Genomic DNA, 27,051 nt, shown 5'->3' with positions numbered 1-27,051 from the left:
TATTCTGAGGGCAGCTGAGGCCATTGAATAGGCACTATATAGGCATGGACTCTGCTTCTTTAAAAACAGGTTGTAGGGGTAGGGCATCCTCTGTTGTGCAGTTGGGTGATGGCCAAGCTGCCCTGCCTGCCTTCTCTCATTCAAGCTGGTCACTGGACTGAACCTTTGTCTTTGGAGTGACCTGTAGACTTGCCCTTGGCTGCTCCAGTTCCAGGTAGTGCTTGAAGGCCTAGCTTCCCCCAGCTCAGTCAAAGGAAGTTCTTCCTCCCTGGGGGTGCTCAGCCCTGCCCAAACTAGGGAGGGTACAAATGGCAATATGCACATGGCTGCAAGCAGAGTTGGGAGTGAATGAGTCCTGCCCACTTTGGAATCTGGTTTGTCTGTGTGCACCTGTGTGCAAGGATTGCTGTGTGTTGGTGTGTGCATATGGGCATGTTCAGGCTTCCCCATGGACAGCTGGATATGGCTATTTGTCTGTGAATGGTGGTGGATGCAGTAGGGAAGGGAGCTTGATTATCTCAGGGTATCCATGTAACCAACAGATCTGAGTGTGGACGTGACATCTGAGCACATGGGATGGAGGCATTCCTGAGTGTCTACACCCCAACCCTTCCCAAATTCAGGGGCCCAAGGCTCTTCAGAAAGGGAGATCCAAGTTGGGAGGCTCCTCCAACAAGAAATGAGAGCTTTCTTCTCCCCTTTCTCACACACCTCTGCCAACCCAGAGGCTGGGATAGGGACCAATGTAGGGCAGAGGTGACCCCTTTCATCTACCAGAGGCTGTTCAAGGTGAAGTGCCTGGGTCTCTATAGGGACTGTCTCCTCTCTCTTGATGTCTATAATGGGGCCTATTGATCCATCTGCCTGAGGTCTCCCTGGGACTGCATGTCCACATGCAGATAAAGGGTAAGCCCAGACAGGCCCACAGGCCCACACCCAACACAGACATACCCCAGAAACAATCCACACACACAAGGCAGGCACCCACTTACACAGATCAACACTATAGAAACCCAATACACACCCACCCACAGTGACCCGCAGACACACAGGATGCCTGGAAAACACATTGCAGTCACATAAGACACAGCAAACCTGCCCAAATACGGGCAGCTAGTAGCACACATAAGAATTAAACAGATAGGCCGGGCACGGTGGCTCAAGCCTGTAATCCCAGCACTTTGGGAGGCCGAGACAGGCGGATCACGAGGTCAGGAGATCGAAACCATCCTGGCTAACACGGTGAAACCCCGTCTCTATTAAGAAATACAAAAAACTAGCCGGGCAAGGTGGCGGGCGCCTGTAGTCCCAGTTACTCGGGAGGCTGAGGCCGGAGAATGGCGTGAACCCGGGAGGCGGAGCTTACAGTGAGCTGAGATCCGGCCACTGCACTCCAGCCTGGGCGACAGAGTGAGACTCCGTCTCAAAAAAAAAAAAAAAAAAAAAAAAAAAAAAAAGAATTAAACAGATAAACCTTTGCCATTAAACATATACACCATCCCCACTTTACACATACAATACAGTTAAGTGACAGAGGCACAGCTCACAGTTGCCACAAGCACACAAGGCACCGGCTTCCTGACAGTTTATGCAAACACGGGAGTGGGGCAGGGACTAGCTGGTTTAGGTGACTTCCGTGGAAATGCTGCTCATGTTCTGATGTTCTGAGAAGAGTCCATTTGCGGAGATGGCAGACAGTAGCAGACAGGAGTTGGTGGGGAAGGGAGGCTTCCTCTGTCTGGGGAAACCCCAAACCGGTGCCCCAGTGAAAAACCAAGTCTCCAACCACCCTGAAATGCAATCAAAGCTGTGGATGCCCACCCGCCCTGCACAATGACTCTGGCTGGAGTCGTTATCATTTTTGTTAACTTTTTATCGACTGTTTGCTAGATGGCGTGTCAGTAAAGTGTATGATTTGAGATGAAAAATTAGGCAGATTAACCTGAGGGGAGAGCCTGATTGATTACTAAATAGGATCAATTTGAAAGTTTTAGTCCTGGCGTTTCTGCAGAGCCTCTTAATACTTCAAACTTCAATTTTACGGGCGATTGAACTAAGCATGTTTCTGACAAAATTGATATATGTATTAATTTGCTTTAACTGGTGATTAATTACTCTCCACTGAAAGAATTATATGGAGCTGTTTGCCTGCGATTTGCATATTAATCAAATTCTAGTTGATAATTCCGCCGGTGGGGGGTGCAGGGCGGGGCATGGGGCCCAAGGGTGTGAAGGGGTGTTTGCGCCTGTGCCGGTGTGTGCACCCGTGTATGTTGGGGGGGCTTCCCACCCCCCCTTTGCTCGCTCCCTGCTTAGCTGCCAGTTTAGTGCATTAAAACCAAAGATGCAGAACGAGTTTGCCCGGCTATTTGGCGGGAGCAGAAATTGCCTGTCCGGTTTTATGATCTGCTCAGCCTGAGCAGCCGGGTCCTTAATGTCCCCTGTCAAAGTGTCCGCGATTTAAAGGGAAAACGGCCCCCGCTTTAGCGCCGCGCGGGGCCTGACAAGGGACGAGGCAGGGACAAGCACCCCCTCAAATAACTCCCTCCCCTCCAGGACCATAGTTTCCCGGTGGCGTCCCAGCTCTGGGGACTCTTGGAACCAAGCCATGTCCTTGGAGTAGTCCAGCTCCTGGGATGCCCCAGCCATGGACTCCCACGCCGCCCCACAACATTCATCTACATGGGAATATATGCGGAGACCCAGAGATGAGGTCACTGTCACTTGAGCTGACGGGCAGGAAGCCACCGTCTTAGACACCGCAGACACAGTTACCCAATCACATTGCTGTTCACTTAGACCCCTGCTCGGGCCTATCTATAGACACACTCAACTACCCGTATGTACACCCAGACACAGAACTACACACAGGCGGGGAGCACACATAGACACCCAAGTCACGTCTACACGGCCTCTCAGCCACACGTGGTCACACACACTCAGATGCACGGAGGTCCATACACATACACCCAGGCATGGAGACACGTCGCAAAGGGATTCTTGCCGGATAGACCCCAGATGCCTGCCCACACCCTCCCAGGAGCAAGCAGTCCCCATGCAGCCCCTCCCGGTCCCCTAGCCAGGCAGACCCCTTAAGCTAAAGGGGGCGGCGCCACCAAATCAACTTTTCCCATCTCTGGATTCAAAGGGTAGGAGTGTAATTAAAACCAGATAATTAATGAGACAATATTCCTCCAGCTACATCTTTAATGAACAAACCCCTTCAGGGCAGCCTCTTCTTCTAGGCTCATTAAAGAGAAGAAAGTTGGGCGGCTTGCGGACTTCCCAGCGCGTTAATAACAAACCGGTGGCGGGTGCCTCGGCCGAAGGAGAGGGAGCCACAGCGGCCCTCTCTGGCCTTGGCTCGTCCACCGCCACGTTGTCCTTTTGTCCACCCCCACCACCACTCCTCACCCCCAACCCCTTCAGCCGCGTGGCCTCATCGTCTCCGGCCGCCCCCCAGCGGCCCTGCAAGTATTCAGTGACCCCCGGCTCTGCCTGCGCTTTCTCTGGCGGCCTCTCACCGGTACCAGGCCAGCCGTGCGCTCAGCTGCGGCCGGGCGTTGGGCCTCCCAGTGCCCCCGGTTGAGCGCTGAGTGCTCCAGGCCGTTTGGCTGGATGGAACTGGCTCTGTAGAAGGGAATTCGAGGCAAGGTAGGGGCTCGAGTCTCCCTCTGAAACTCAGTGTCCTAGCTGGGTGGCCTAGGACTGACGTTTGAGCGTCGTCCTGGGAACCGGTGGGCTGCAGGGAAGGGGAGGAATGGTGATTAGCTCGTTTTACACGCGACCCCTCGCGCTCTCAGGAACGCGCACTAGCAACCATACTCATGTGCACTCGCTCGCACGTGAGCGTGCACACACAGAAGCGCCCACTCGGTGGTGCACACACATGCGTGGTCGCAATGCCTGGGGTCCAGACGGCGCGGCCCCAGCCAGGACAGCCTGGTCTGGGCCTTCCCCCGCCTCACGAGGTCGCTCTGGCGTCATTCGTCTCCAGGTCTCCAGGATGGAAGCCTTTTCGTTCCATATTCATCCTCTAGGGCCTGGAGCGGACAACTCGGGCCGGGGAGACTGGGAGCCGGCAGTGTAGGAGGGCAGGGGGGCCCGGACGGGCAGCGGCGGTAGCTGTGGCGGCGGCTCCGGCGGCGGAGCCTGCTTTCGCCTGCACCGGCTTTTAGGGATGAGTTATGTGGCAATGAGCGAAGTAAATCTGCATGCGCAAAAGATGCTAATTACTCTTAATAGCCTACCCAGACGCCCCGAGACTGGAAACCCAGAAACGTAAATCTGCTCCCGATAAATATTTTTAATTGTGAAATTTCCTGGGAAGAAGGCTTTTGGTTCGCGGGCCCGAGGCATCTGGCTTTGGAAAGAGGAAAACGGCTCCCACCTGGGAAGCAGGGTCCGGAGTCAGGGTCCAGCTCGAGGGCGCCAGGCGCTGGCCGAGCGACCTGAGCCGGGCCGGCCTGCGCTGGGTAAAGTTAGTGATGTATCGCATTAATTACCAGTGTAAGCTGCAAATGGTTCGAGGCCCAAGGAAAATTAATGGGAATCCAAATTCTAATTATGTAGCTGTTGTTAAAGAGTTTAACTAGATAGTCACGGAGGAAATTGGATTATGCATAGAAATATGCAGCCAGCGCACGCAGGCCGGGCGGGCGGTCAGGGGACTCGTAGCCAGGCCGCCCCTTGCCTTAGAGGACGCTCCTCCTCTTCGAGGAAGGAAAAGGCCCACCCCCACCCCAGTGTATAAATAAAGATCCCGCGTATCCCGATGGCAACGGCAGGGCGGGTCTTTGGCTGGCAGGAGAGGCCGAAGGTTTCAGAGGCGCGCGCTTGAATGCGGGGCTGGTGTGGAAGTCCAGGACTTCTGGGTCCCTTGGTCTGGGTAAGCGTTTGTGCCTGCCCATTTCTCAGACTCTAGGTCGTTGCTCAGCTAATCCATCCTGCACTCCTTTTGATAATCATATAATTACATCTGAGCGCTGTGAGTTTACATTTTTTTCCACTGTCAGTTTAAGGAAATAGCCACCAAACGGAAGCCCAATTACACCGAAGCCTCGTCATTCACTTTATTAAGGACCCTGGATATGTTTCCATTTTCGCAGGAAATGAGGTCTGATCAAGCAGCACTAATACCTCCGGCCTCAGGGAAGGGGCGGGGACTCTCAGGGGCTGGCTAGATTCCGCGCGAGGCCGCGCCGCCCGCAGAGCCAAAGCTTCGAAGCGGGTGGCCCCACCTTGGGGCGGCAGATACCCAATCCTTCACGTCTCCCAGGTCCTCCTAGGACCTCAGATTCGTTCTGTCGGGGCCACCCACTGGGCAGACCCACACTTTCCCACATCTCAGTGTGCTAGGCTCTGGGCTACCCCACGCTGGCATGAGTTGGGGGCGGATGGGAGGGCCAGGAGAGTTGAGGGGACTTCGCAGTCCCAAAGAGAGACCCAGAGTCCTTTCACGCTTCACCTACCCCCTTCCCAGGTATTTGGCAACCTTCGATGATGCTGCTAAGACCTCCGGAGCTGGGCAAGCAGGCCTGGAACGTCTGGGAGGCGTCTTCCGGGGTCCCATGCCCTGCCTCCTTCAGTCTCTGATTCCAGTCTTCCATCTCCCCCTCAATGGGAACGCATCCTTTCCCCGCTGTCACCCTCTGCTTTTGAGGGAGAAGACGGTGGGCCCAGGTCTCACCAAGGAGCTCGGGTCCGCCAGGCCTGACCCCGGCGCCGGCGGCTTTTGCCCCTTCTCGGATCTGCAGTTCCTAGACGGCGGCCAGGCAGGATCCATGCCTGCGCGGTGGCAGTGCAGCCACTTGGTCTCTCCAGGTCTTCCTTTCCCTCCACACAGGCCCCCGACTGAATTCAGGGGGTGAGGAGGAGTGGTAGGGACGGGGCCTTCAGGCCAAGCCTCAGGAGAGGGGGATGAGCTGGAGGCAGGACCCCACAAGTTTGAGGCATCAGAGTATCTAATTTGCAGGTGCCGTGGAAGCCAGGCGAGGCCCTACTGATCCGTCCAGGAAAGGCCCCAGGCAGAGAATGGCCCGCGGCGTTGGGGTGTTCGCAAGAAACTAATTCCGATCTGGGGAACGGGTCTGAGTTAGACACGTTTACAGTCCCATTACCCTTTCCTCCTGGGCGCTGAGGGGGGCAGTTCCTCGAAACTTGGGGGCAGATTCTTCAGGAGCAGCTGCTGCGGGTGTCCGAAGGAAGAGCGAGGAAGGGAGCCCCGGGACGCGGGGGTCCACACCCTCTGCCCTCCCAGTCGCAAGCCCAGAGCATCTGCTCATACACAGACCCGCATATCCTGGGAGAAAAACAGATGAGCGTGCCCTTGTATGTTTGACTCCTGAGCCAAATGTGGCCTCTAAGACCCCGAATTCTTCTAGCAGCTTCAGAACCGAATCCATAAATCCAGAGAGGCAGGTGTGCCGATGACAGGCTCCCACCCCTCCAGGTCCTGGGGAAGGCTGGGGGATGCCTCCTCTCTCCCTCGCAGCGACTGCCACGCTTTTGCCCTCCCTCTTCACCTCGCCCCCTTTAAGCCTCCAGAGAACGATGGCTGCCCCACAGGCCCCGTGTACCCAAGCCATCCCGCTGTTTCGGTGAGGATCCTAGGGTCCAGGCTCTTTCTTCCCGCAGCCCTCTCAGGTCTCCAAGCCGGCCCCCTCTTCTCTGTGACGCGGGCTTCGAGCGCCACCTAGCGGCACTTACGGGAGACGCTCAACAGCAGCGCCCACCCTTCAGCCACCCCTTTCCCCACCTACCCAGAGCCCGGATAGCCACACTGACGCGGTCCCACTCCCAAACTACAAGCCCCTGCGTGAGCACGCTTCACCCCCCACTTTTATTGTTATTATTATTATTATTATTATTACTATTATTATTATTATTGAGCCTCTATCGCCCAGACCCCCACTTTTTATTATTATTATTATTATTGAGACTCTATCGCCCAGACTGGAGAGCAGTGGCGCTATTTCGGCTCACTGCAGTCTCCACCTCCCAGGCTCAAGCGATCCTTCCACCTCAGCCTCCTAAGTAGCTAGGACTACTCAGAAGCGCGCCACTACGCTTGGCTATTTTTTTTTTTTTTTTTTTTTAACTGTTAGTATAGGCGAGGTCTCACTATATTGCCTCCACCTCAGCCTCCTAAGTAGCTAGGACTACTCAGAAGCGCGCCACTACGCTTGGCTTTTTTTTTTTTTTTTTTTTTTTTTTTAACTTTTAGTATAGGCGAGGTCTCACTATATTGCTTAGGCTGGTCTTGAACTCCCGGGCTCAAGCGATCCTCCCACCTCGGCCTCCCAAAACTCTGGGATTACGAGCGTGAGCCACCGTGCCCGGACTTCTTTTTAAAAATAGAGACGTTGGAGGCCGGGCGCGGTGGCTCAAGCCTGTAATCCCAGCACTTTGGGAGGCCGAGACGGGCGGATCACGAGGTCAGGAGATCGAGACCATCCTGGCTAACACGGTGAAACCCCGTCTCTACTAAAAAATACAAAAAACTAGCCGGGCGAGGTGGCGGGTGCCTGTAGTCCCAGCTACTCGGGAGGCTGAGGCAGGAGAATGGCGTGAACCCGGGAGGCGGAGCTTGCAGTGAGCCGAGATCTGGCCATTGCACTCCAGCCTGGGTGACAGAACAAGACTCCGTCTCAAAAAAAAAAAAAAAAAAAATAGAGACGTTGGGATGGAGCGAGGGGTCTCTGTCTGTGCTCTGACTCAGGCTGGAGTCTAGTGACATGATCGTAACTCACGGCCTCCCAAAACTTCCGGATTACAGGCGTGAACCGCGCCCGGTCTCTCACACTCACTTCTTGGCACGCAGCCTTTAGTAAAGGGCGGCAAGGAATTGCAGGGGTGTGGCTAGGGTACTCTCACTTGTACCCGGCAGATGTGCGGGACACTGTTTCAGAGTTTGGGTTTGGGATAGGGTTGAGGAAGGGATCACCCCATGTCTGCTAGTGGGGAGCAAAAAAAAAAAAAAAAAAAAAGGTTCTCTGGCCGGGTGCAGTGGCTCACCCCTGTAATCCTAGGAGGCAGAGGTTGCCGTGAGCCGAGTCGCGCCACACTGCATTGCAGCCTGGCAGCAGAGTGAGACTCTGTCTCAAAAAAAAAAAAAAAAAAAAAAAAAAGGGTTCTCTTGGGCCTACTTATGAGACCCTCTCATCCCCAGCCCGGCCCGGCCCCCAGCTCAATCCCCGGTACACTGGGAGTAAAGATCAGAACTATCCCGCCTCTCAAACTTCCGGTCCTCGCACCCGCCGCGGCATGGGAAAGATTAGGCAGGAGCGCCCTCTGCCGCCTGTTGTTTAGCACTGCGACGGGCTGAGGGGCTGGAGGATGCGAAATTCCTCCAATTGGCTCGCGGTCATCTCAGCTATCCTCCTGCCTTCAGGGAGGAAGTCCCTTTCCCAAAGGCGCACAAGGGCTCCTCTGATCTTCATGGGATTGCACAGGGAAGGGATGACTCAGTGTTGCTGAGTTCCACCCGCACTGCTAGTTCTGCACGAATCTTACCTCTTTCTCTCCTGCTGTGGGGTCAGCTTCCTCCCAGCTGATAGGATACCTGGGAGGTTAGAAATTTCTCCCGCTGCACCACAGTATATACATCATATTGAACAGCATAAATATATACAATGTTTACTTGTCAATTAAAAGTAACAATGCAGAAATTGCCGGGCGCGGTGGCTTACGCTTGTAATCGCAGCACTTCGGGAGACCGAGGCGGGTGGATCACCTGAGGTCAGGAGTTCGAGACCAGCCTGGCCAAAATGGTGAAACCCCGTCTCTACTAAAAATACATAAATTAGCCAGACGTGGTGGGCGCCTGTAATTCCAGCTCCTCCGGGGGCTGAGGCAGGAGAATCACTTGAACCAGGAAGGCAGAGGTTGCAGTGAGCTGAGATCATGCCATTGCACTCCAGCCCGGGTGACAAGAGCAAAACTCTGTCTCAAATAAATAAATAGGCCGGGCACGGTGGCCCATGCCTGTAATCCCAGCACTTTGGGAGGCCAAGACGGGCGGATCACCTGAGGTCAGGAGTTCGAGACCAGCCTGGCTAACATGGAGAAACTGCCTCTACTAAAAATATGAAAATTAGCTGGCTGTAGTGGCACATGCCTGTAGTCCCAGCTATTTGGGAGGCTGAGGCAGGAGGATCACTCAAATCTGGGAGGCAAAGGTTGCAGTGAGCCGAGATCACACCACTGCACTCCAGCCTCAGTGACAGAGTGAGATGCTGTCTCAAAATAAATAAATAAATAAATAAATGTAACAATGCATAAACAAAAATAAATTTATTTCTCTACAGCGTGATCACCAGGCCTGACAGACGGACCACGTTCCCCAGCTAGCACACTGCAGATGGGAAGGTCACAGGAAGAGTGAGTGCCAACCCAGGCTCAGTCCATGGGTCTTGGGCAAATTGTTCAGAGTAGATAAAAAGTGGTGAGAGGTGGCGACAGCCCTGCCTGGCACTTCTAGAAGAGCCAGAGATCCCTGAGCCTCTGGTGGCATCCTGGCAGAAAACCTAATAAGTAGGGGGGTGCAGCAGGAAGTTCTGTGCCCCAGGAGGGTCCCCACATGCCTGACACATACACGCACTGACTCTGTGGTGCACCAAACACTCCCTTACACCGGCTGAGGCTGCCACCATCTCTTGACACTGACCCCCTGACCCTGCAGAGCCACACTCACCCAAGACCCACACCTGAGACCCGCTCCCACCCAACTGCAGGACCTTCTCCAGCCCTGAACATTTAGGAGAAGCAAGGATCAGGGTGGGAAGAACCCCTGGGCAGGTGTGGGAGAAGGCAGTCTGTTAAGGTCACTCTAGGTCTTTGTCCTCGATTTTGAGACTGTCCTTAGAGAAAGGGGAGCACTGTATCTTAATGTGTGACAGGATGGGTACTGGGCTACAAAAGTCCCTTGCGACCTGAGATCTGGTGACAGCCTTTCATTCGAGGCGATGCTCTGTGATTGTTTATGTCTCCCAGAACTCTGTCCCCGATCCCCTCTTGCCCACCTGCTATGTTCAGAGAGCGGGACTCCCCCCAGACACAGATCAGATTAGCCATAAGTATTGGGAATTTCCACTTACTCTAAGTAGCTGGAAAATGAGAATCCTGAACCCCAAGCCTTAGGTGGGGAAAGAGGTGAAGGAGATCCTCTGTCCACCTTCCATCCATTTCCATCCTTTTTCTCTTGGGGTCTTAAGTAGTTTTTCCCTGGGAGAGTGTCCTCCCAGAGTGGACATCTTGGGGTCCCTGGAGTCACTGCACTAGAGCCAGGATACCTCGTGTCCCTCTTCCCTTCACCCAGGAGGCAGGGCATCAGGGGAGAGCTGTTGATGGGCCTGGCTGTGTGCTAGTCTGAGCTTGAAAATAGCAGGTTTCAGGTCCCCACTTCATGGCCACTGATATAGAATCAGTGGGGCCTGAGAATCTTCCCTTTGATGAAGCAGACTGCTCCTTCTTTCTCCTTCTTTCCCTTTCCCAAACTCTTCCGGGAGAACTGCAGAATCTTTCCCCTTCCTATCTACTCCTCCCCAGCATGACTTCCAAATGAGGAAATCCACCTGCCATGTAGGATCAGATATCCTGAGCTTAAGTCTGTAACTTCCTAGCTGTGGGACTTTGGCAAGTCACTTCGTCTCTCTAAGCCTCAGTTTCATCTTCTGTGAGTTGGGCATAATATTTCCTGTCTCAGGGGGGTGCACTCAGGGTCAGATGAGCTAATGTCTCCACAGGGTGCTTTGCAAAAGACACATTTTAGTCCAAATGCTGGTGATTATTCAAGAATTTCAGTGCCAGATGTAGAGGTGTTGGTGAGCCCAGGAAAACCTTCTCCTGGCCTGAGCAGTGAGCTCTGGAGACAGAAGGGGAATGATCCCAAGACTGGACTATAGGCAGGGCAGCCCCCTCCTTCAGAGAGCTCATCCTTGTGGGCATGTGAGGGTCTCTTATTTGCAGCTCCCCAGGGCTCCACACTGCGTGGCCTTTTGTTCCCAGCCCACCTTTCCCACCAAAGATATGTAACTGATCTCTGTGAGGGGAAGAAAGAAGGAAAATATCCATGCCAATTACCTTTTTCAAAAAGAAATTGGGGGCCAGGAGTGGTGGCTCACGCCTGTAATCCCAGCACTTTGGGAGGCTGAGGCGGGTGGATCACAAGGTCAGGAGATCAAGACCATCCTGGCTAACACGGTGAAACCCCGTCTCTACTAAAAACACAAAAAATTAGCTGGGGGCAGTGGCGGGCGCCTGTAGTCCCAGCTACTTGGGAGGCTGAGGCAGGAGAATGGCATGAACCCAGGAGACGGAGCTTGCAGTGAGCCGAGAATGCACCACTGCACTCCAGCCTAAGCGACAGTGAGACTCTGTCTCAAAAAAAAGAAAAAAAAGAAATTGAATTGGGGCCGGGCACGGTGGCTCACGCCTGTAATCCCAGCACTTTGGGAGGCCGAAGCAGGTGGATCACCTGAGGTCAGGAGTTCGAGACCAGCCTGGCCAATGTAGTGAAACCCCGTCTCAACTAAAAATACAAAAATTAGCTGGGTGTGGTGGTGGGCACCTGTAATCCTGATACTCGGGAGGCTGAGGCAGGAGAATTGCTTGAACTTGGGAGGCTGCAGTGAGCTGAGATTGTGCCACTGCACTCTAGCCTGGGTGACAAGAGTGAAACTCTGTCTCAAAAAAAAAAAAAAAAAAAAAAAAAAGGGCTTACTTAATACCAGTTTCAGTCACTGAGAGACTGCACATCAAGTTCTGGGGAATCTGTTAAAAATACACAGGCTGAGCTGTGGTACATTTTTGTCATGGTCTCCAGCTATTGGGATTCCTTTATCCCTGCGGGGGAGACCTACTGCCTTGGAATACCTAGTGTTACTGATAAGCAGCCAGTGATGCCTCCCAGAATAGCCCTCCCAGAGATACCCCCTCCACATCCCTGGTTTTCTTCCAAAGATGGGGCAGGGAGCAGTGAGCTGGGCAGACTATGGGGACAATAAGCTACAGTGACATGGACTTAGAATGACAGGAGATAGGTCTAATAGAAAGAGCAGGGCTTTGAGCTGTGGCGCAGGGGAGCAAGGCACGGGTCTCACTCCTTCTAGCTATTCCTCAGCCTCGCTAAGCCAGTTTCCTCATCTGTAAAGGGGGGTGATACTAAGACCGGTTCCATCTCCCACAGTGGTTATGAGCAGCCACTACTTCTACAGACAGAGCTGCATTTTTGCAAACATACAGATGTGTGCATATGTGTGTAGAAATGAGAACAGAGCAAGTGTCCTGTTCTGAAATTTACTTTTTTCACTTAATATTTTTTGGTTTCTTTACCAGGCCGTTGTTCCATGGCGATAGCTTGTAAACGGCAAAACTGTTGAAATGTTAGTTAATTTAAATAACTCAGAGAAAACACTACCCTTTGGAGATGAAGGGCTGTTTTCTCATTGGGGTGTAGTGTGTGTGTACCCATGTCTTTGTGTTGATAGGTTGGAGGAAAGGGAGGGCTTGTGACTGTGCATGGTACTTCAGCAGCTGGTGACCCGTGGGATGAAGCCTTTTCTGATTTTTAGGAATATAGAGCCTGGAGTGAAAACAAATTGAACCAATTAGGAAGCTTCATCCCCTAGGGAGTTCTCTCAGAAGCCTCCCAGGAGCCTGCCTGCTTGGTTACTGGCCCTAGGGGGGCTCACACACAGAGTATGGAGAGCGGGAGACCTATGTTTACCTCTGGGGTGACACAGAGGGTATGTTAAGGTATATTTAAGCTGCTGTGACAAAGAGGCCCCCAATACATAGACTAACAGGGATAGTGTCTATTCTTTTTCACATAACAGTTCAGTGTATAGATCTCTGTTCTATATGTTGTCATCATTAAAAGCATGGACTCCGGAACCAGGTTGCCTGGAATCAAATCTTGCCCTTGGTGACCTTATAGCAATCACTCAACCTGTGTCTCAGGTTCCTTACCTGTAAACTTGGAATCATAGTAGTACCTACTTCATAGGATTATTGTGAGGATCAAGTGAGTTAGGGCCCTCCAAAATTATTATTATTATAATTTTTGAGATGGAATCTCACTCTGTCGCCCAGGCTGGAATGCAGTGGCGTGATCTCAGCTCACTGCAAGTCTTCATGCATTCTCCTGCCTCACTGCAAGCGCCCACACCTGCTTCCCCATGTTAGCCAGGATGGGACCTTGTGATCAAGCAGTTCTCCTGCCTCAGCCTCCTGAGTAGCTGGGATTCCTACAATCAGGCGCGTGCCAAAGGAGGCCACGCCTGGCTAAGTTTTGTAGGTTTTTAGTAGCAAGTTGACTCACAAGAGACATGAGTGTGAAGCTCAAATCTGTATCCTCATCCTGGCTTTTGCCATGTTAATTGGTGAAAGGCCAGGGGAGGTCTGGAAAGTCCCTGGGCATGCGCAGTTATCTCTTCCTGTGATCTCATGGGTTGCATGTGCAAATTCAAGGGGAGTTAGTATGAAACTGGCCTTGAACTCCTGACCTCAGGTGATCCACCCACCTCAGCCCCTAAAGTGCTGGGATTACTGGTGTGAGCCACCGTGCTCGGCTGGTAGTTCTTTTTTTAACCTGCCATTTTGCAAACTCAAGAATTTCTGTCAGCTGGGCGTGGTGGCTCATGCCTGTAATCCCAGCACTTTGGGAGGCCGAGGCAGGTGGATCACCTGAGGTCAGGAGTTCGAGACTAGCCTGACCAACAAAGTGAAACCCCGTGTCTACTAAAAATACAAAAAAATTAGCTGGACGTGGTAGCACACACCTGTAGTCCCAGCTACTCGGGAGGCTGAGACAAGAGAATTGCTTGAACCCAGGAGGCGGAGGTTGCAGTGAGCCGAGATCGTGCCACTGTACTCCAGCCTGGGCAACAGAGACAGACTCCATCTCAAAAAAAAAAAAAAAAAAGAAAAAGAAAAAAGAAAAAGAAAAGAAAAGAAAAGAAAGAAAGAAAGGAAAAGAAAAAAAAAGAGAGAGAATTTCTGTTAGTCATTGGCTTCCTTAACTCTTTGGGGCATGGTTTTACAGCTCCTGAGGACAGGGACAGAGGAAGGAGTGGGAGAGAGTATAAGGAAAAAAGCAATAAAGGGCTCATTTAAGAAGGAGGGGCCTGAGACAGGGACAAGGAGGTGGGAGAGGAAAAACCAAGACCAGGCCTGCCAGCTTGTGCCAAGGATCTGGGGTCAGGGAGAGGTCCTGGGTGCAATGGACCATTTTTATGCCTTTGGATCTTCTTGGGATTTTGTTTTTTTTTAAAAATAAAGATGAGGTCTCACTATGTTGCCCAGGCTGGTCTTGAACTCCTGGCCTCAAGTGATCCTCTTGCCTCAGCCTCCAAGTAGCTAGGACTATAGCACTCCCAAAGTGCTGAGACCATAGGTGGGAACCATAGCAGCCGGTCAGGATCTTTTTATTTCCTTCTGCTTCTTCTGAGTTCCCAGTGAAGGTCTGTGGACTTCTGTGCTGAGACAAAATGTGCATTATTTTTTTGTCCTGGCCTGAGCTCAAGAGGATGAAGACTCAGAGTAACCCTGTAGGGTGCTTAGGAAGTCCCAGGCAGTGACAGCGGACCAAGGCTGCTCTGCCTCGGCCGCAATAGCTGAGATTCCTGAGGCTCCCAGGGAAGCAGCTGACAGGGATGCCCTGGCTTGGGGAGCCTGCACATAGGCGAATGGAGGGTGGTGCACAGAATGCATTCCAAGTGGCCTCTGACAGAGCTCAGGACTTGTGGGCACAGGGGCAGTGTTGCTGACACTGAGAACTGGGAACATCAACCCCACCCACCATCTTCCCCTGCTGTCTGCTTGTGTTTTCCTTGTATCTTTAAGCTTATAGGAGCCTCTAGACCTGGCATTCTCAAGCCAGTGTCCAGAATCCTCTGCAATTGGGGCAGAGTTGTGTGACTATGTGCTTAAGTGTGTTTTCTTTTTTCTTTTTTTTCCTTTTTTTTTTGAAACAGAGTCTTGTTCTGTCGCTCAGGCTGGAGTGCGGTGGTGCGATCTTGGATCACTGCAAATTCCACCTCCAGGTTCAAGCAATTCTCCTGCCTCAGCCTCCAGGGTAACTGGAATTACAGATGCGTGCCACAAGCCTGGCTAATTTTTGTATTTTTAGTAGAGACAGGTTTCTCCATGTTGGCCAGGCTGGTCTTGAACTCCTGATCTTGGGTGATCTGCTTGCCTCAGCCTCCCAAAGTGTTGGGATTACAGGCGTGAGCAATTGCACCTGGCCTTAAGTGTGTTTTTCTGGTTGGTGGTGATACAGCTTTTATCAGACTCCTAATGTGTCTATGAGCCACCAGAGGTCAACAGCACAGACTTCCTTCTCTTTTCCTCACATCTGCTGTGCAGAAACCACCTTGATTTGATTTTTAAGCTCCTGCAACTGTGCTTATAGCCAGGCATGGTGCCTGTAATCCCAACATTTTGGGAGGTCAAGGTGGGAGGATCTCTTGAAGCTCAAAGTTTGAGACCAGCCTGGACAACATTGTTAGACCCTATCTCTACAAAAATAAAAAAATAGCCAGGCATGATGGTGCATGGTCGGTGGTTCCAGCTACTTGGGAGGCTGAGGCGGGAGGATCACTTGAGCCCAGGAGTCTGGGGCTGCAGCGAGCTATGGTTGTGCCACTGCACTCCAGCCTGGGTGACAGAGTGAGACCCTGTTTCTTAAAAATAAATAATAATCAATAAATAATTTCAAAAGCAAAATACAATCCTTGTAAAGCATTTGAAACTATTTTGGCCGGTGCCTCAGTCATTTCAACAAGCAGTTGCACAGTGTGCAGAGCCCCTTGCCTCTGATTCCCTCCTTCAGTCCCCAGAACAACCTGGAGACATAGGTACTAGGAGTTTCGATGCCCATTGTACAGATGGAGGCAAGAGACTGGGGTGCGGGGTAAGACACCTGCCTGAGTGCAGGTCTGTCGACTTCTGTGTGGAGACAAAATGTGCATTAATTTTTTTGTCCTGGTCTGAGCCCAAGAGGATGAAGATGGAGAGTAACACTGTAGGGGCCTCAGGGAATCCCAGGCGGCAAGAGCAGACCAAGGCTTCGAGTAGACTGAGGTTTACCTGAGGCTGATCCAGATGACAGTTGGCAGTAGAGGACGAGAATTGGGCCTGTTCTCTGAGGCTGTGGAGCCTGCGCTCTGCTCTCCTTCAGGCCGCTCGCTGGGAAATGGGCAAGGTAGGGCATGTGCGACCTCAGGGTGGCAGACTTTCGTTTCAGCATCTCTTCCCCTACCCCCAGGGGAGTGGTGTCATCCAACTCTCCAGTTTCTTGCAACTCAGAGTGTGGTCCTGGGACCAGCAGTATCAGCAGCACCTGGCAGCCAGTTAGAAAACTGGAACTGCGACTGGGCGCTATGGCTCATGCCTGTAATCCCAGGACTTTGGGAGGCCGAGGCAGGAAGACCACGAGGTCGGGAGTTCGAGACCAGCCTGACCAACATGGTGAAACCCCATCTCTACTAAAAATACAAAAATTAGCTGGGCGTGGTGGCGCACACCTGTAATCCCAGCTACTCATGAGGCTGAGGCAGGAGAATCGCTTGAACCTGGGAGATGAAGGTAGCAGTGAGCCTAGATTGCGCTACTTCACTCCAACCTGGGCAACAGACAGAGCGAGACTCCGTCTCAAAAAAAAAAAAAAAAAAAAAAAAGAAAAGAAAAGAAAAGTGGAATTGCTGGGCTCACCCAGGCGTGCTGAGTCAGAATCCACATGTTAATGAGATTTTCCTGAGAGCTTCTTGCGTACACTGAAGTCAGAGAAGTTCAGCGCTAGCCTCTCCTCTATCTACAGATATGAGTCCCATTCATAGGAGGACACTTCCTCAAGGATGCGGGGCACAGGGATGCCTGTTTTGTCCAAGACCTTCAGACTTGAGCAGGGCTCAGTGGTTCCCTGGGCCTGTAATCACAGCTACTTGAGAGGCTGAGGTGGGAGGATGGCTTCAGCCAGGAGTTGGAAACCAGCCTGAGCAACATAGCAAGACCTTATCTCTAAAAAAAGAAACAGAGGTGGCTGGGAGCGGTGGCTCATGCCTGTAATCCCAGCACTTTGGGGGGCCGAGGTGGGCAGATCACCTGAGGTCAGGAGTTCAAGACCAGCCTGGCCAACATGGTGAAACCCCATCTCTACTAAAAATACAAAAAATTAGCTGGGCGTGGTGGCGGGCACCTGTAGTCCCAGCTACTCAGGAGGTTGAGGTAAGAGAATCTCTTGAACCCGGGAGGTGGATGTTGTGATGAGCCGAGATCGCACCACTGCACTCCAGCCTGGGCGACAAGAGCGAGACTCCGTCTCAAAAAAAAAAAAAAAAAAAAAAAGAAAGAAAAGAAAAAGGAAAATATCCACAGTCTCTCTGGGGCTTCTGCCTTCCAAACTTCCCTCCCTTCCAACCCAAAGCCAGGCACTTGCCTCCCCCATGCCCCTGCCTTACCTTTTCATTTGATTGTTTTTTACCTTTTTACTTTATTTTTTTTGAGACAGGGTCTTGCTCTGTCACCCAGGCTGGAGTGTAGTGGCGCCATCTCACTGCAACCTCTGCCTTCCGGGCTCAAGTGATTCTCCTGCCTCAGCCTCCTAAGTACCTGGGACCACAGGTGCCTGCCACCACGCCTGGCTAATTTTTGTATTTTTAGTAGAGACAGGGTTTTGCCATGTTGGCCAGGCTGGTCTCGAACTCCTGAGCTCAAGTGATCCACCCGCCTCACCTCCCAAAGTGTTGGGATTACAGGCGTGAGCCGCCGCACCCAACCTCCCTTTTTATTTTAAGTAACCCTTTTCTTTTAGAATAGTTTAACCTTATAGCAAAGTTGCAGATGGTACAGAGAGCTGTCATGTACCCTCACTCAGGAGCCTCTGTGGTTAATGTCTACGTCATGGTAGATTTGTCGCAACAAGCAAGCAACATCAGTACATTGCTACTAACTAAACTTGCCACTTTATTTAATCAGATTTCACTAACATCCTTTCTCTAAAGGAAGCTTTTCCACTAACATCCCTTTTCTGATTCAGGATGTTAGAAAAGTGGATGCCATCCAGGATGCCACATTACATTTGGTCATCACATCGTCTTAGTCTGTGTCTGTGACAGTTTCTCAGGCTTTCCCTGCTTTTCATTCCCTTAACAGTTTAGAGGAGTACAGGTCAGGGATTCTGTAGAATGTCCCTCAATCTGGAATTTTCTGCTAGTTTTCTCATGGTTATGTTACCCGAAAGGGGTCCCGATCCCTTTAAGAGGTTAAAGCCTCTGCTTTAACACAAGCCAGACATGCTTCATTTTAGCATAGCAACATTGAATGGGAAACATCCCCTGTCTTTCCCACTTTGAGCCTTCAAGCTGCCTGTGCTCTGTGAGGCAGCCCTTGTTCCCACCCCAGATCTAGGGACGCCTGTTGCCAAATGCGGAAGAATGAGAACTTAGAGAGATTCCACAGGGGCTCTGTGGAATCCAAGAGAGGGTTCTTGGATCTTGCACAAGAAAGAATTCGAGGTGAATCCAGAAAGTGAAAGCAAGTTTATTAGGAAAGTAAAAGAATAAGAGAATGATTACTCCATAGGCAGAGCAGCCCCGAGGGCTTCTGTTATTTGTGGTTACTTCTTGATTATATGCTAAACAAGGGGTGGATTATTCATGAGTCTTCCTGGAAAGGGATGGGCAATTCCTGGACCTGAGGGTTCCTCTCCTTTTTAGACCATATAGGGTAAGTTCCAGACATTGCCATGGCATTTGTAAACTGTCATGGTGCTGGTGGGAGTGTCTCTTAGGATGCTAATGCATTATAATTAGCATGTAACGAGCAGTGAGGACGACCAGAGGTCACTCAGAATGATTCAGGAAACTGAATTTTACTCAAGTTGAAGGAGAACATTAGTGTTAGATTAGAGTGATGGGAGCCGGGTGTGGCAGCTCACACCTGCAATCCCAGCACTTTCTGAGGCAGAGGTGGGATGATGACTTGAGCCCAAGAGTTGAAGACTAGACTGGGCAATGTGGTGAGACCTCTTCTCTACAAAAAATAAAAAATTAGCTTGGCATGATGGCACACACCTGTAGTCCCAGCTACCTGGGAGGCTGAGGTAGGAGGATGATTTGAGCTCAGGAAGTTGAGGCTGCAGTAAGCTGTGATGGTGCCACTGCACTCCACCCTGGGTAACAAAGTGACATTCTGTCTCAAAAAAAAAAAAAAAATAGTGATGGGGAACAGGGCTGTGCTGAATGTGTGAGGGAGATACTCAGGTATGAAGAAGCCCTACTGTTTGTATTTTTTTGTATTTATTTTGCATTCTGAATTATCCCTTTGTATTAGTCTGTTCTTGCATTGATATAAAGAAATACCTGAGGCTGGGTAACTTACACAGAAAAGACATTTAATTGCTCATGGCTTTGCAGACTGTGCAAGAAGCATGGCACCGATATCTGCTCAGCTTATGGTGAGGCCTCAGGAAGCTTCTAATTGTGGTAGAAGGAGAAGCAGAAGCCGGCCTATCACAGGGTGAGACAGTCAGGGCAGGATGGACGGGGTGCCACACCCCCCCCCACTTTCTTTTTCTGAGACAGGACTGTTCCCAGGCTAGAGTACAGTGGCACAATCAGACCTCACTGCAGCCTCCACCTTCCAGACTCAAGTGATCCTCCCCCATCAGCCTCCTGAGTAGCTGGGACCACAGGCGAACACCACAATGATTGGTACTTTTTCATTTTTTGTAGACAGAGTCTTGCCATGTTGCTTAGGTTGGTCTCAAACTCCTAGGCTCAAGTCATCCTCCTGCCTTGGCCTCTCAAAGTGCAGGGATTACAAATGTGAGCCATTGTTCCTGGCCACCATACCCTCTTCAACAACCAGATCTCACGTGAACTCAGAGTGAGAACTCACTCATTATTGTGAGGACAACACCAAGCTATTCATGAAGGATCTGTCCCCATGACCCAAACACCTCTCACCAGGCCCCACCTCCAACACTGGGGATTACATTTACTTACTTACTTTTTTATTCATTTATTTTTTTATTCATATATTTTTTTGAGATGGAGTCTAGCTCTGTTGCCCAGGCTAGAGTGCAGTGGCACGATCTCAGCTCACTGCAACCTCCGCCTCCTGGGCTCCAGCAATTCTTCTGCCTCCCAAGTAGCTGAGACTACAGGCGTGTGCCACCATGCCCGGCTAATTTTTGTATTTTTAGTAAAGACGGGATTTCACCATGTTGGCCAGGCTGGTCTCAAACTCCTGAGCTCAAGTGATCTGCCTGCCTCGGCCTCCCAAAGTGCTGGGATTATAGGCATGAGCCACCATGCCCGGCCTGGGGATTACATTTAAACATGAGATTTGAAAGGGACGAACACCCAAACTCTAACACCTGTTCCATACAGGTAGTATATATATGTGCCTCTGCTTTAACACAAGCCAGACATCCTTCATTTTTGCATAGCAACATTGAATGGGAAACATCCCCTGTCTTTCCCACTTTGAGCCTTCAAGCTGCCTGTGCTCTGTGAGGCAGCCCTTGTTCCCACCCCAGATCTAGGGACGCCTGTTGCCAAATGCGGAAGAATGAGAACTTAGAGAGATTCCACAGGTGCTCTGCCAAGCAGACGTGATACTCAAGAAAGAAAACTCTGGCCTCTGGGTGGACTCCATGTCTTTTGAGTCCTAAGTGCAGAAGGTGAAGAGGTGCCTAAGACTCTCACTGACCCGCCCACCTCTGCAGCACGACCTTCCAGTCCTAGAGAAATCTGTAGCACTATGTTCAACTTTCAGAATTCTGCCTTCAGTGTCAAGCGTGCAGGGTTCCAGGATTGTCCGGACCTGGTGAAATACTGGTATTTGTCCTCCCTGAAAGGATAAGTTATGATCAACAGTCATACACATGTCAGATAGAAGTCGGCCTTTGGAACGTTCCGTAGGATTCTTTGCCACCCTCCACAGAATGCATGGTGGGTCAGATACTGTGACACTGGCCAATTCTCTCTCGGGAATGGTGGCGGATAGGTAGGTGAAGACAGGACACTCGGCTGGCATCAACGTGAATTCTAGTTGTTTGCAGGGGATACAGCGTGGAAGAATGTTCTCGGCCTCTGAGAAGAATTGGCCCTTCTATCCAGCTGGACATACTCTTGAGGCGCACACCTCCAACAGAGAGAGGGGCAACAGGTGCCCCAAAGCTACTGGCAATTGCTTTAGTCAGTTCTGTTCAGTGGCAGGGAATGGGATCCTACCAAAAGTAGCTTGATATAACAGCTGCAGAGGATTCCTCTTTTTAGAAAAAGATTTTTATTTTCAATTTTTGTGGGTACCTAGTAGGTGTATATATTTACAGGGTACATGAGGTATTTTGATACAAGCATACAATGGGTAATAATCACATTAGGGTAAATGAGGTATCCATCACCTCAAGCATTTATCCTTTCTATGTCTTATAAATAATCCACTTATATTCTTTTAGTTTTTTAAGTGTACAATAAATTATTGTTGACTGTAGTCACTCTGTTGTGCTATCAAATACTAGGTCTTATTCATTCTTTCTATTACAACTAATATGTTTTTGTAACCATTAATCATCTCCCCGCCCCCAACCATTACTCTTCCTAGCCTCTGGTAACCATTGTTCTACTGTCATGAGTTCAGTTGTTTTAATTTTTAGCTCCCAAAAATAAATGAGAATATGAGAAGTTTGTCTCTCTCTCTCTTTTTTTTTTTTTTTTTTTTTTTTGATATGGAGTCTCACTCTGTTGCCTAGGCCGGAGTGCAGTGGTGCAATCTCAGCTCACTGTAACCTCTACCTCCCAGGTTCAAGTGATTTTCCTGTCTCAGTCTCCCAAGTAGCTGGGACTATAGGCACACACCACCACGCCCGGTTAATTTTTTGTATTTCACCATGTTGGCCAGGCTGGTCTTGGACTTCTGGCCTGATCTGCCCACCTTGGCCTCCTGAAGTGCTAGGAATATAGGTGTGAGCCACCCCGCCTGGCCAGAAGTTTGTCATTCTGTGCCTGGCTTTTTTCACCTAACATAATGATCACCAGTTCCGTCCATGTTGTTGCAAATGACAGGATCTTTTTTTTTTTTTTTTGAGACAGAGTGTTGCTTTGTCATTCAAGCTGAATTGCAGTGTCGTGATCTCAGCTCACTGCAACCTCCATCTCCCAGGTTCAAGTGATACTCCTGCCTCAGCCTCCCAAGTAGCTGGGATTACAAGCGCATGTAACCACGTCTGGCTAATTTTTGTATTTTTAGTAGAGAGAGGGTTTCACCATATTGACCAGGTTGGTCTCAAACTCCTGACCTCAAGTGATCTGCCCACCTCAGCCTCCCAAAATGCTAGGATTACAGGCGTGAGTCACCGCGACCAGCCGACAGGATCTTTCTTTTTTATGACTGAATAGCACTCCGCTGTGTATAAGTACCACATTTTCTTTATCCATTTGTCTGTGATGGACACTTAGGTTGTTTCCAAATCCTGGCTATTGTGAATAGTGCTGCAATAAATATGGCAGTGCAGATAACTCTTTGATAAGCTGGTTTTCTTTCTTTTGGATATATAGTCTTTGATAAGCTGGTTTTATCAGTGGGATTGCTGGATCGTATGGTAGCTCTGTTTTTAGTTTTTTGAGGAACTTCCAAACTGTTCTCTAAGGCCAGGTGCAGTGGCTCACGCCTGTAATTCCAGCACTTTGAGAGACTGAGGCGGGCGGGTCACCTGAGGTCAGGAGTTCAATACCAGCCTGGACAACATGGTGAAACCCCGTCTCTACTAAAAATACAAAAATTAGCTAGGCGTGGCAGCAGGTGCCTGTAATCCCAGCTACTGGGGAGGCTGAGGCAGGAGAATCTCTTGAACCTGGAAAGCAGAGGTTGCAGTGAGCCGAGATTGCACCACTGCACCCCAGTCTGGGTGACAAGAACTAAACTAGGTCTCAAAAAAAAAAAAAAAGACTACCCTTTTTGTGTAAGTTAGCCTGAGTGGGTTTCTGTCTGTTATACCTCCAGAAAAGCCTAAGACAGGGTATATTATACGGGTTCAGAGAATGTCACAGAAAGAAGGGCAGGAAGTACACTGGGGCTCAGGAATTGGGAAAATTCTCTCTCTCTCTCTCTCTCTCAATTTGCTCATATGGTTCTCTTCTCTCCTATCTATCTCAGCAGGCTAGCTTTCTTCTTTTTTTCCATCAGTAAGTCCCCAACCAAATTGTTGTCCTAGTCCTGAATCTATACAACCTTCAGTTCCAGCCATCAGACTGTAATCTCTACCTCTCAGTTTATTTATTTTTTATTTATTTATTTTTTTGAGATGGAGTCTTGCTCTGCCGCCCAGGCTGGAGTGCAGTGGCACGATCTCAGCTCACTGCAAGCTCCGCTTCCCAGGTTCACGCCATTCTCCTCCCTCGGCCTCCCGAGTAGCTGGGACTATAGGCGCCCGCCACCACGCCCAGCTATTTTTTGTTGTATTTTTAGTAGAGACGGGGTTTCACCGTGTTAGCAAGGATAGTCTCAATCTACTTACCTCGTGATCAGCCTGCCTCAGCCTCCCAAAATGCTGGGATTACAGGCGTGAGCCACCGTGCCTGGCCTACATCTCAGTTTAAATATGAGGGGGAGGCCAGGCCTGGTGGCTCATGCCTGTAATCCGAGCACTTTGGGAGGGCGAGATGGGCAGATCACCTGAGGTCAGAAGTTCGAGACCAGCCTGGCCAACATGGCGAAACCCCATCTCTACTAAAAATACAAAAATTAGCTGGGTGTGGTGGCAGGCACCTGTAATCCCAGCTACTTGGGAGGCTGAGGGAGGAAAATCGCTTGAACCCAGGAGGTGGAGGTTGCAGTGAGCTGAGATCACACCACTGCACTCCACCCTGGGTGACAGAGCAAGAATCCATCTAATAATAATAATAATAATAATAATAAATATGAGAGGAAGAGGGAGAGAGAGAGAGGTTGATTCTGCCCTATGTCTTGGTTCCCTTTGGGTCAAGTATCCACTCCTGCTCACACAGACCGTGACTGGAGGAGAAGGAGGCTCACACAGCACATTAATCACTGCCCTCCCACTGGCCTTAAAAGAAGAGACAGAAGTTGGCCAGGCGTGGTGGCTCAAGCCTGTAATCCCAGCACTTTGGGAAACTGAGGCGGGCAGATCACGAGGTCAGGAGATCAAGACCGTCCTGGCTAATACGGTGAAACCCCATCTCTACTAAAAATACAAAAAAATTAGCCGGGCGTGGTGGCTGGCACCTGTAGTCCTAGCTACTTGGGAGGCCGAGGCAGGAGAATGGCGTGAACCTGGGAGGCAGAGCTTGCAGTGAGCCAAGATCGCGCCACTGCACTCCAGCCTGGGCAACAGAGCAAGACTCTGTCTCAAAAAAAAAAAAGAAGAGACAGAAGTTTAACTCAAAGTAGCCCACCAAGGGGAAAGGAATGGCTTAGCTCCCATAAGTGATACGAACAGAGGAGGGAGGGCTTCTGGAACAATTGGGTCCAGAAACACCAATAATGTCACTGGGACTCGGCTCCCTTCTCTGTGCTGGCCTCATTTCCTCATGTTGGACCTTCGTGTGGGACATGGGAAGACTGACAACTTGAGGATTCTGTCACCTCAACTAGTGACTTCAGGGTCAAGAAAGGCCCTTTGTCTGCTATGGCCTGTATGTAAAATCCCAGTTAAGGAGCTGATCAACCGGTCTGAGTCAAGCGCCTTTTCCTGGGTTGGTCTTCCCTGGGCCAGGGCTGCAAGGATACGGTGGTCAGCAGCCCCTCCGTGCCCACGTTGTTGGGGGGGGGACTTTCTCAAAGGGCGGAGCTGGTCGGGAGAGTTCTGGTCGCTGTGCTTGTTCTGTAGTGTGACACCCCTGTCAGGGGCTGGGGCTGTGGCAGAGAAACTAGCAGGGAAGCCAGGTGAGGAAGGTGGCAGTTAACGGCTCTGGACGCTCCTCTTCTGTGGTCCTGATCAGTTCTTACTCCCAGGCCTGGCTTTGCAGACCTGAATCATTCTGATGACAGCTCTTTGGCCTCCTTTATGTTCTTGTTCTCCCTGGAACTTTAGTGTCCTGCTAGGACTCATTCTGCCTGGCCTCAGCCGATGGGCTCTGGAGCCTGCTTCCACTCTTGGGGAGGATTCCCGAAGCAGGGCTCTGAGCCAGAGCCTGCCACTCCCCTGTCATGGGTTGGCACTGCCCACTGGGGCTGGAGGCCTTGGCTCCCAGGGGCCACTGGAGCCAGAAGAGGTCACTGTTTGGAGCTGAAATGGTGTGCACCCGCTACGGCATTACCAGCCCAGGCATTTGGCCTGGAGGATCCCAAACTGAGCTGGCTTCTGCCCCACGGAGGGAGCGTGTTCCTAGCCCTTCTGGTAGCAATGACGAGCCCCTCTCTGTATGGACTTCTGTCATCCCCAAGTCTTAAGCAAAGTTTTGTCAATTGCTAACAAGAATAGAAGGACCTTAGAGGTCAGAGGCCTGCAGGCAAAGCCTGCCTTCAAAACTGAGACATGGGGAGACGCCAGGATTACTTCACAACTCCAGCTGTCTCTCAAACAAGTCTGTTCAGACATCTTCAAATAAGCATCTAGCACTTCTCTCTGCCAGAATGTTGACACTCAGGCTGGCTTTCCCAGGGCTGAGTGATGCCTCCGTGGCTCTGGGTAGAACACCCTCCTGGGCTTGGAGGCACAGCCATCGCCAAGAGGCAGGAGAGTAAGGCGGGGCATTCCTGCTTCTCAATCAGTACCTCTTCTGTCCACAGAATCCCTCAGCACAAACCACCTGATACATTGGACAAATCTGTCTGGACTCTTCAAAGATTCCATTCTTGGGAGTGAGGAAAGAGGAAGGACTGTTTTCCCTTCCCCCACCATCCCTTCCTATTCCCCACCTCTCAGCTCTGGCCAGGAGATTCCAAGAGTGGCTGAAGCTTGGAGATTTCAGTAGAGGCCTCGGATGGGGAAGGACCTTGACCTCGTCTCACTGGGCAGCCTGGGGTGTACTGCCCCCGGGACCTACAGTCCTGCAGAGGTGGGAACTGGCCTCAGTTAAGATCTAGTAAGTGCCAGGATGGACGTACCTCTTGTGTGAATTCAGGAACTCCCTTTTAACAACCTTCTTATTTTGAAAAAAATTTTAACCCCCTGAAAAGCTAAAAGAATAGTATAATAAACTCTCAAATACCTTTTCACTGATAATGAGTATTTTACTACATTTTATTCTCTCTTTTTTATAAAAACACATGGATGTTCATGCATAGATGTAATTATTTTAGTTTTTGTGTGTGAGCCATCATTTGAATATAAGTTTATGTTTCAGACATAACCCTTTATCTGTAAATACTTTTTACCATATATTTAGGTTTTGTTTGTTTGTTTTGTTTTGTTTTGTTTTGTTTTGAGGGTGTTGCTCTGTTATCCAGGCGGCAGTGCAGTGGTGCAGTCACGGCTCACTGCAGTCTTTACTTGCTGGGCTCAAGCGATCCTCCTGCCTTAGCCTGCTGTGTAGCTGAGACCACAGGCACATGCTACCACACCCAGCTAATTTTTTAATTTTTTATTTTGTGGATACGAGGTGTTACTTTGTTGCCCAGGCTGGTCTCCAGCTCCTGAGGCTTGACTTCCTGGGCTCAGGCAATCCTCCCGCCTCAACCTCCCTAAATGTTGGGATTACAAGGCATAAGCCACCACACCTGGCCGGCACATATCCCTTAAGAATAAATACATTCTCAGTCTGGGCTCGGTGGCTCAAGCCTGTAATCCCAACACTTTGGGAGGCTGAGGTGGGCGGATCACCTAAGGTCAGGAGTTCAAGACCAGCCTGGCCAACATGGTGAAACCCCATCTCTACTAAAAATACAAAAATTAGTTGGGTGTGTGATGGCGGGTGCCTGTAATCCCAGCTACTCAGGAAGCTGAGGCAGGAGAATCGCTTGAGTCTGGGAGGTGGAGGTTGTAATGAGCCGAGATTGCGCCATTGCACTCCAGCCTGGGTGACAGAGCAAGACTTGGTCTCAAAAAATAATAATAATAATAATAAATATATTCTCTTACAT

The 27,051-nt window shown here is 50.6% G+C and overlaps 1 protein-coding gene across 1 annotated transcript in view; it reads left to right on the top strand.

The window, feature by feature from the left end:
• Positions 1-27,051, top strand: part of NDUFB8 (NADH:ubiquinone oxidoreductase subunit B8) — a 943,883-nt gene that overhangs the window by 234,991 nt on the left and 681,841 nt on the right. The gene's annotated exons all lie outside the window — the stretch shown is intronic.

This window comes from Macaca thibetana, chromosome 9, assembly GCF_024542745.1.
Source record: "Macaca thibetana thibetana isolate TM-01 chromosome 9, ASM2454274v1, whole genome shotgun sequence".
In the NCBI taxonomy this organism is placed as follows: domain Eukaryota; kingdom Metazoa; phylum Chordata; class Mammalia; order Primates; family Cercopithecidae; genus Macaca; species Macaca thibetana.
Note: the sequence above shows the minus strand (reverse complement) of the source record. Positions and strands in the feature narration are given on the sequence as shown.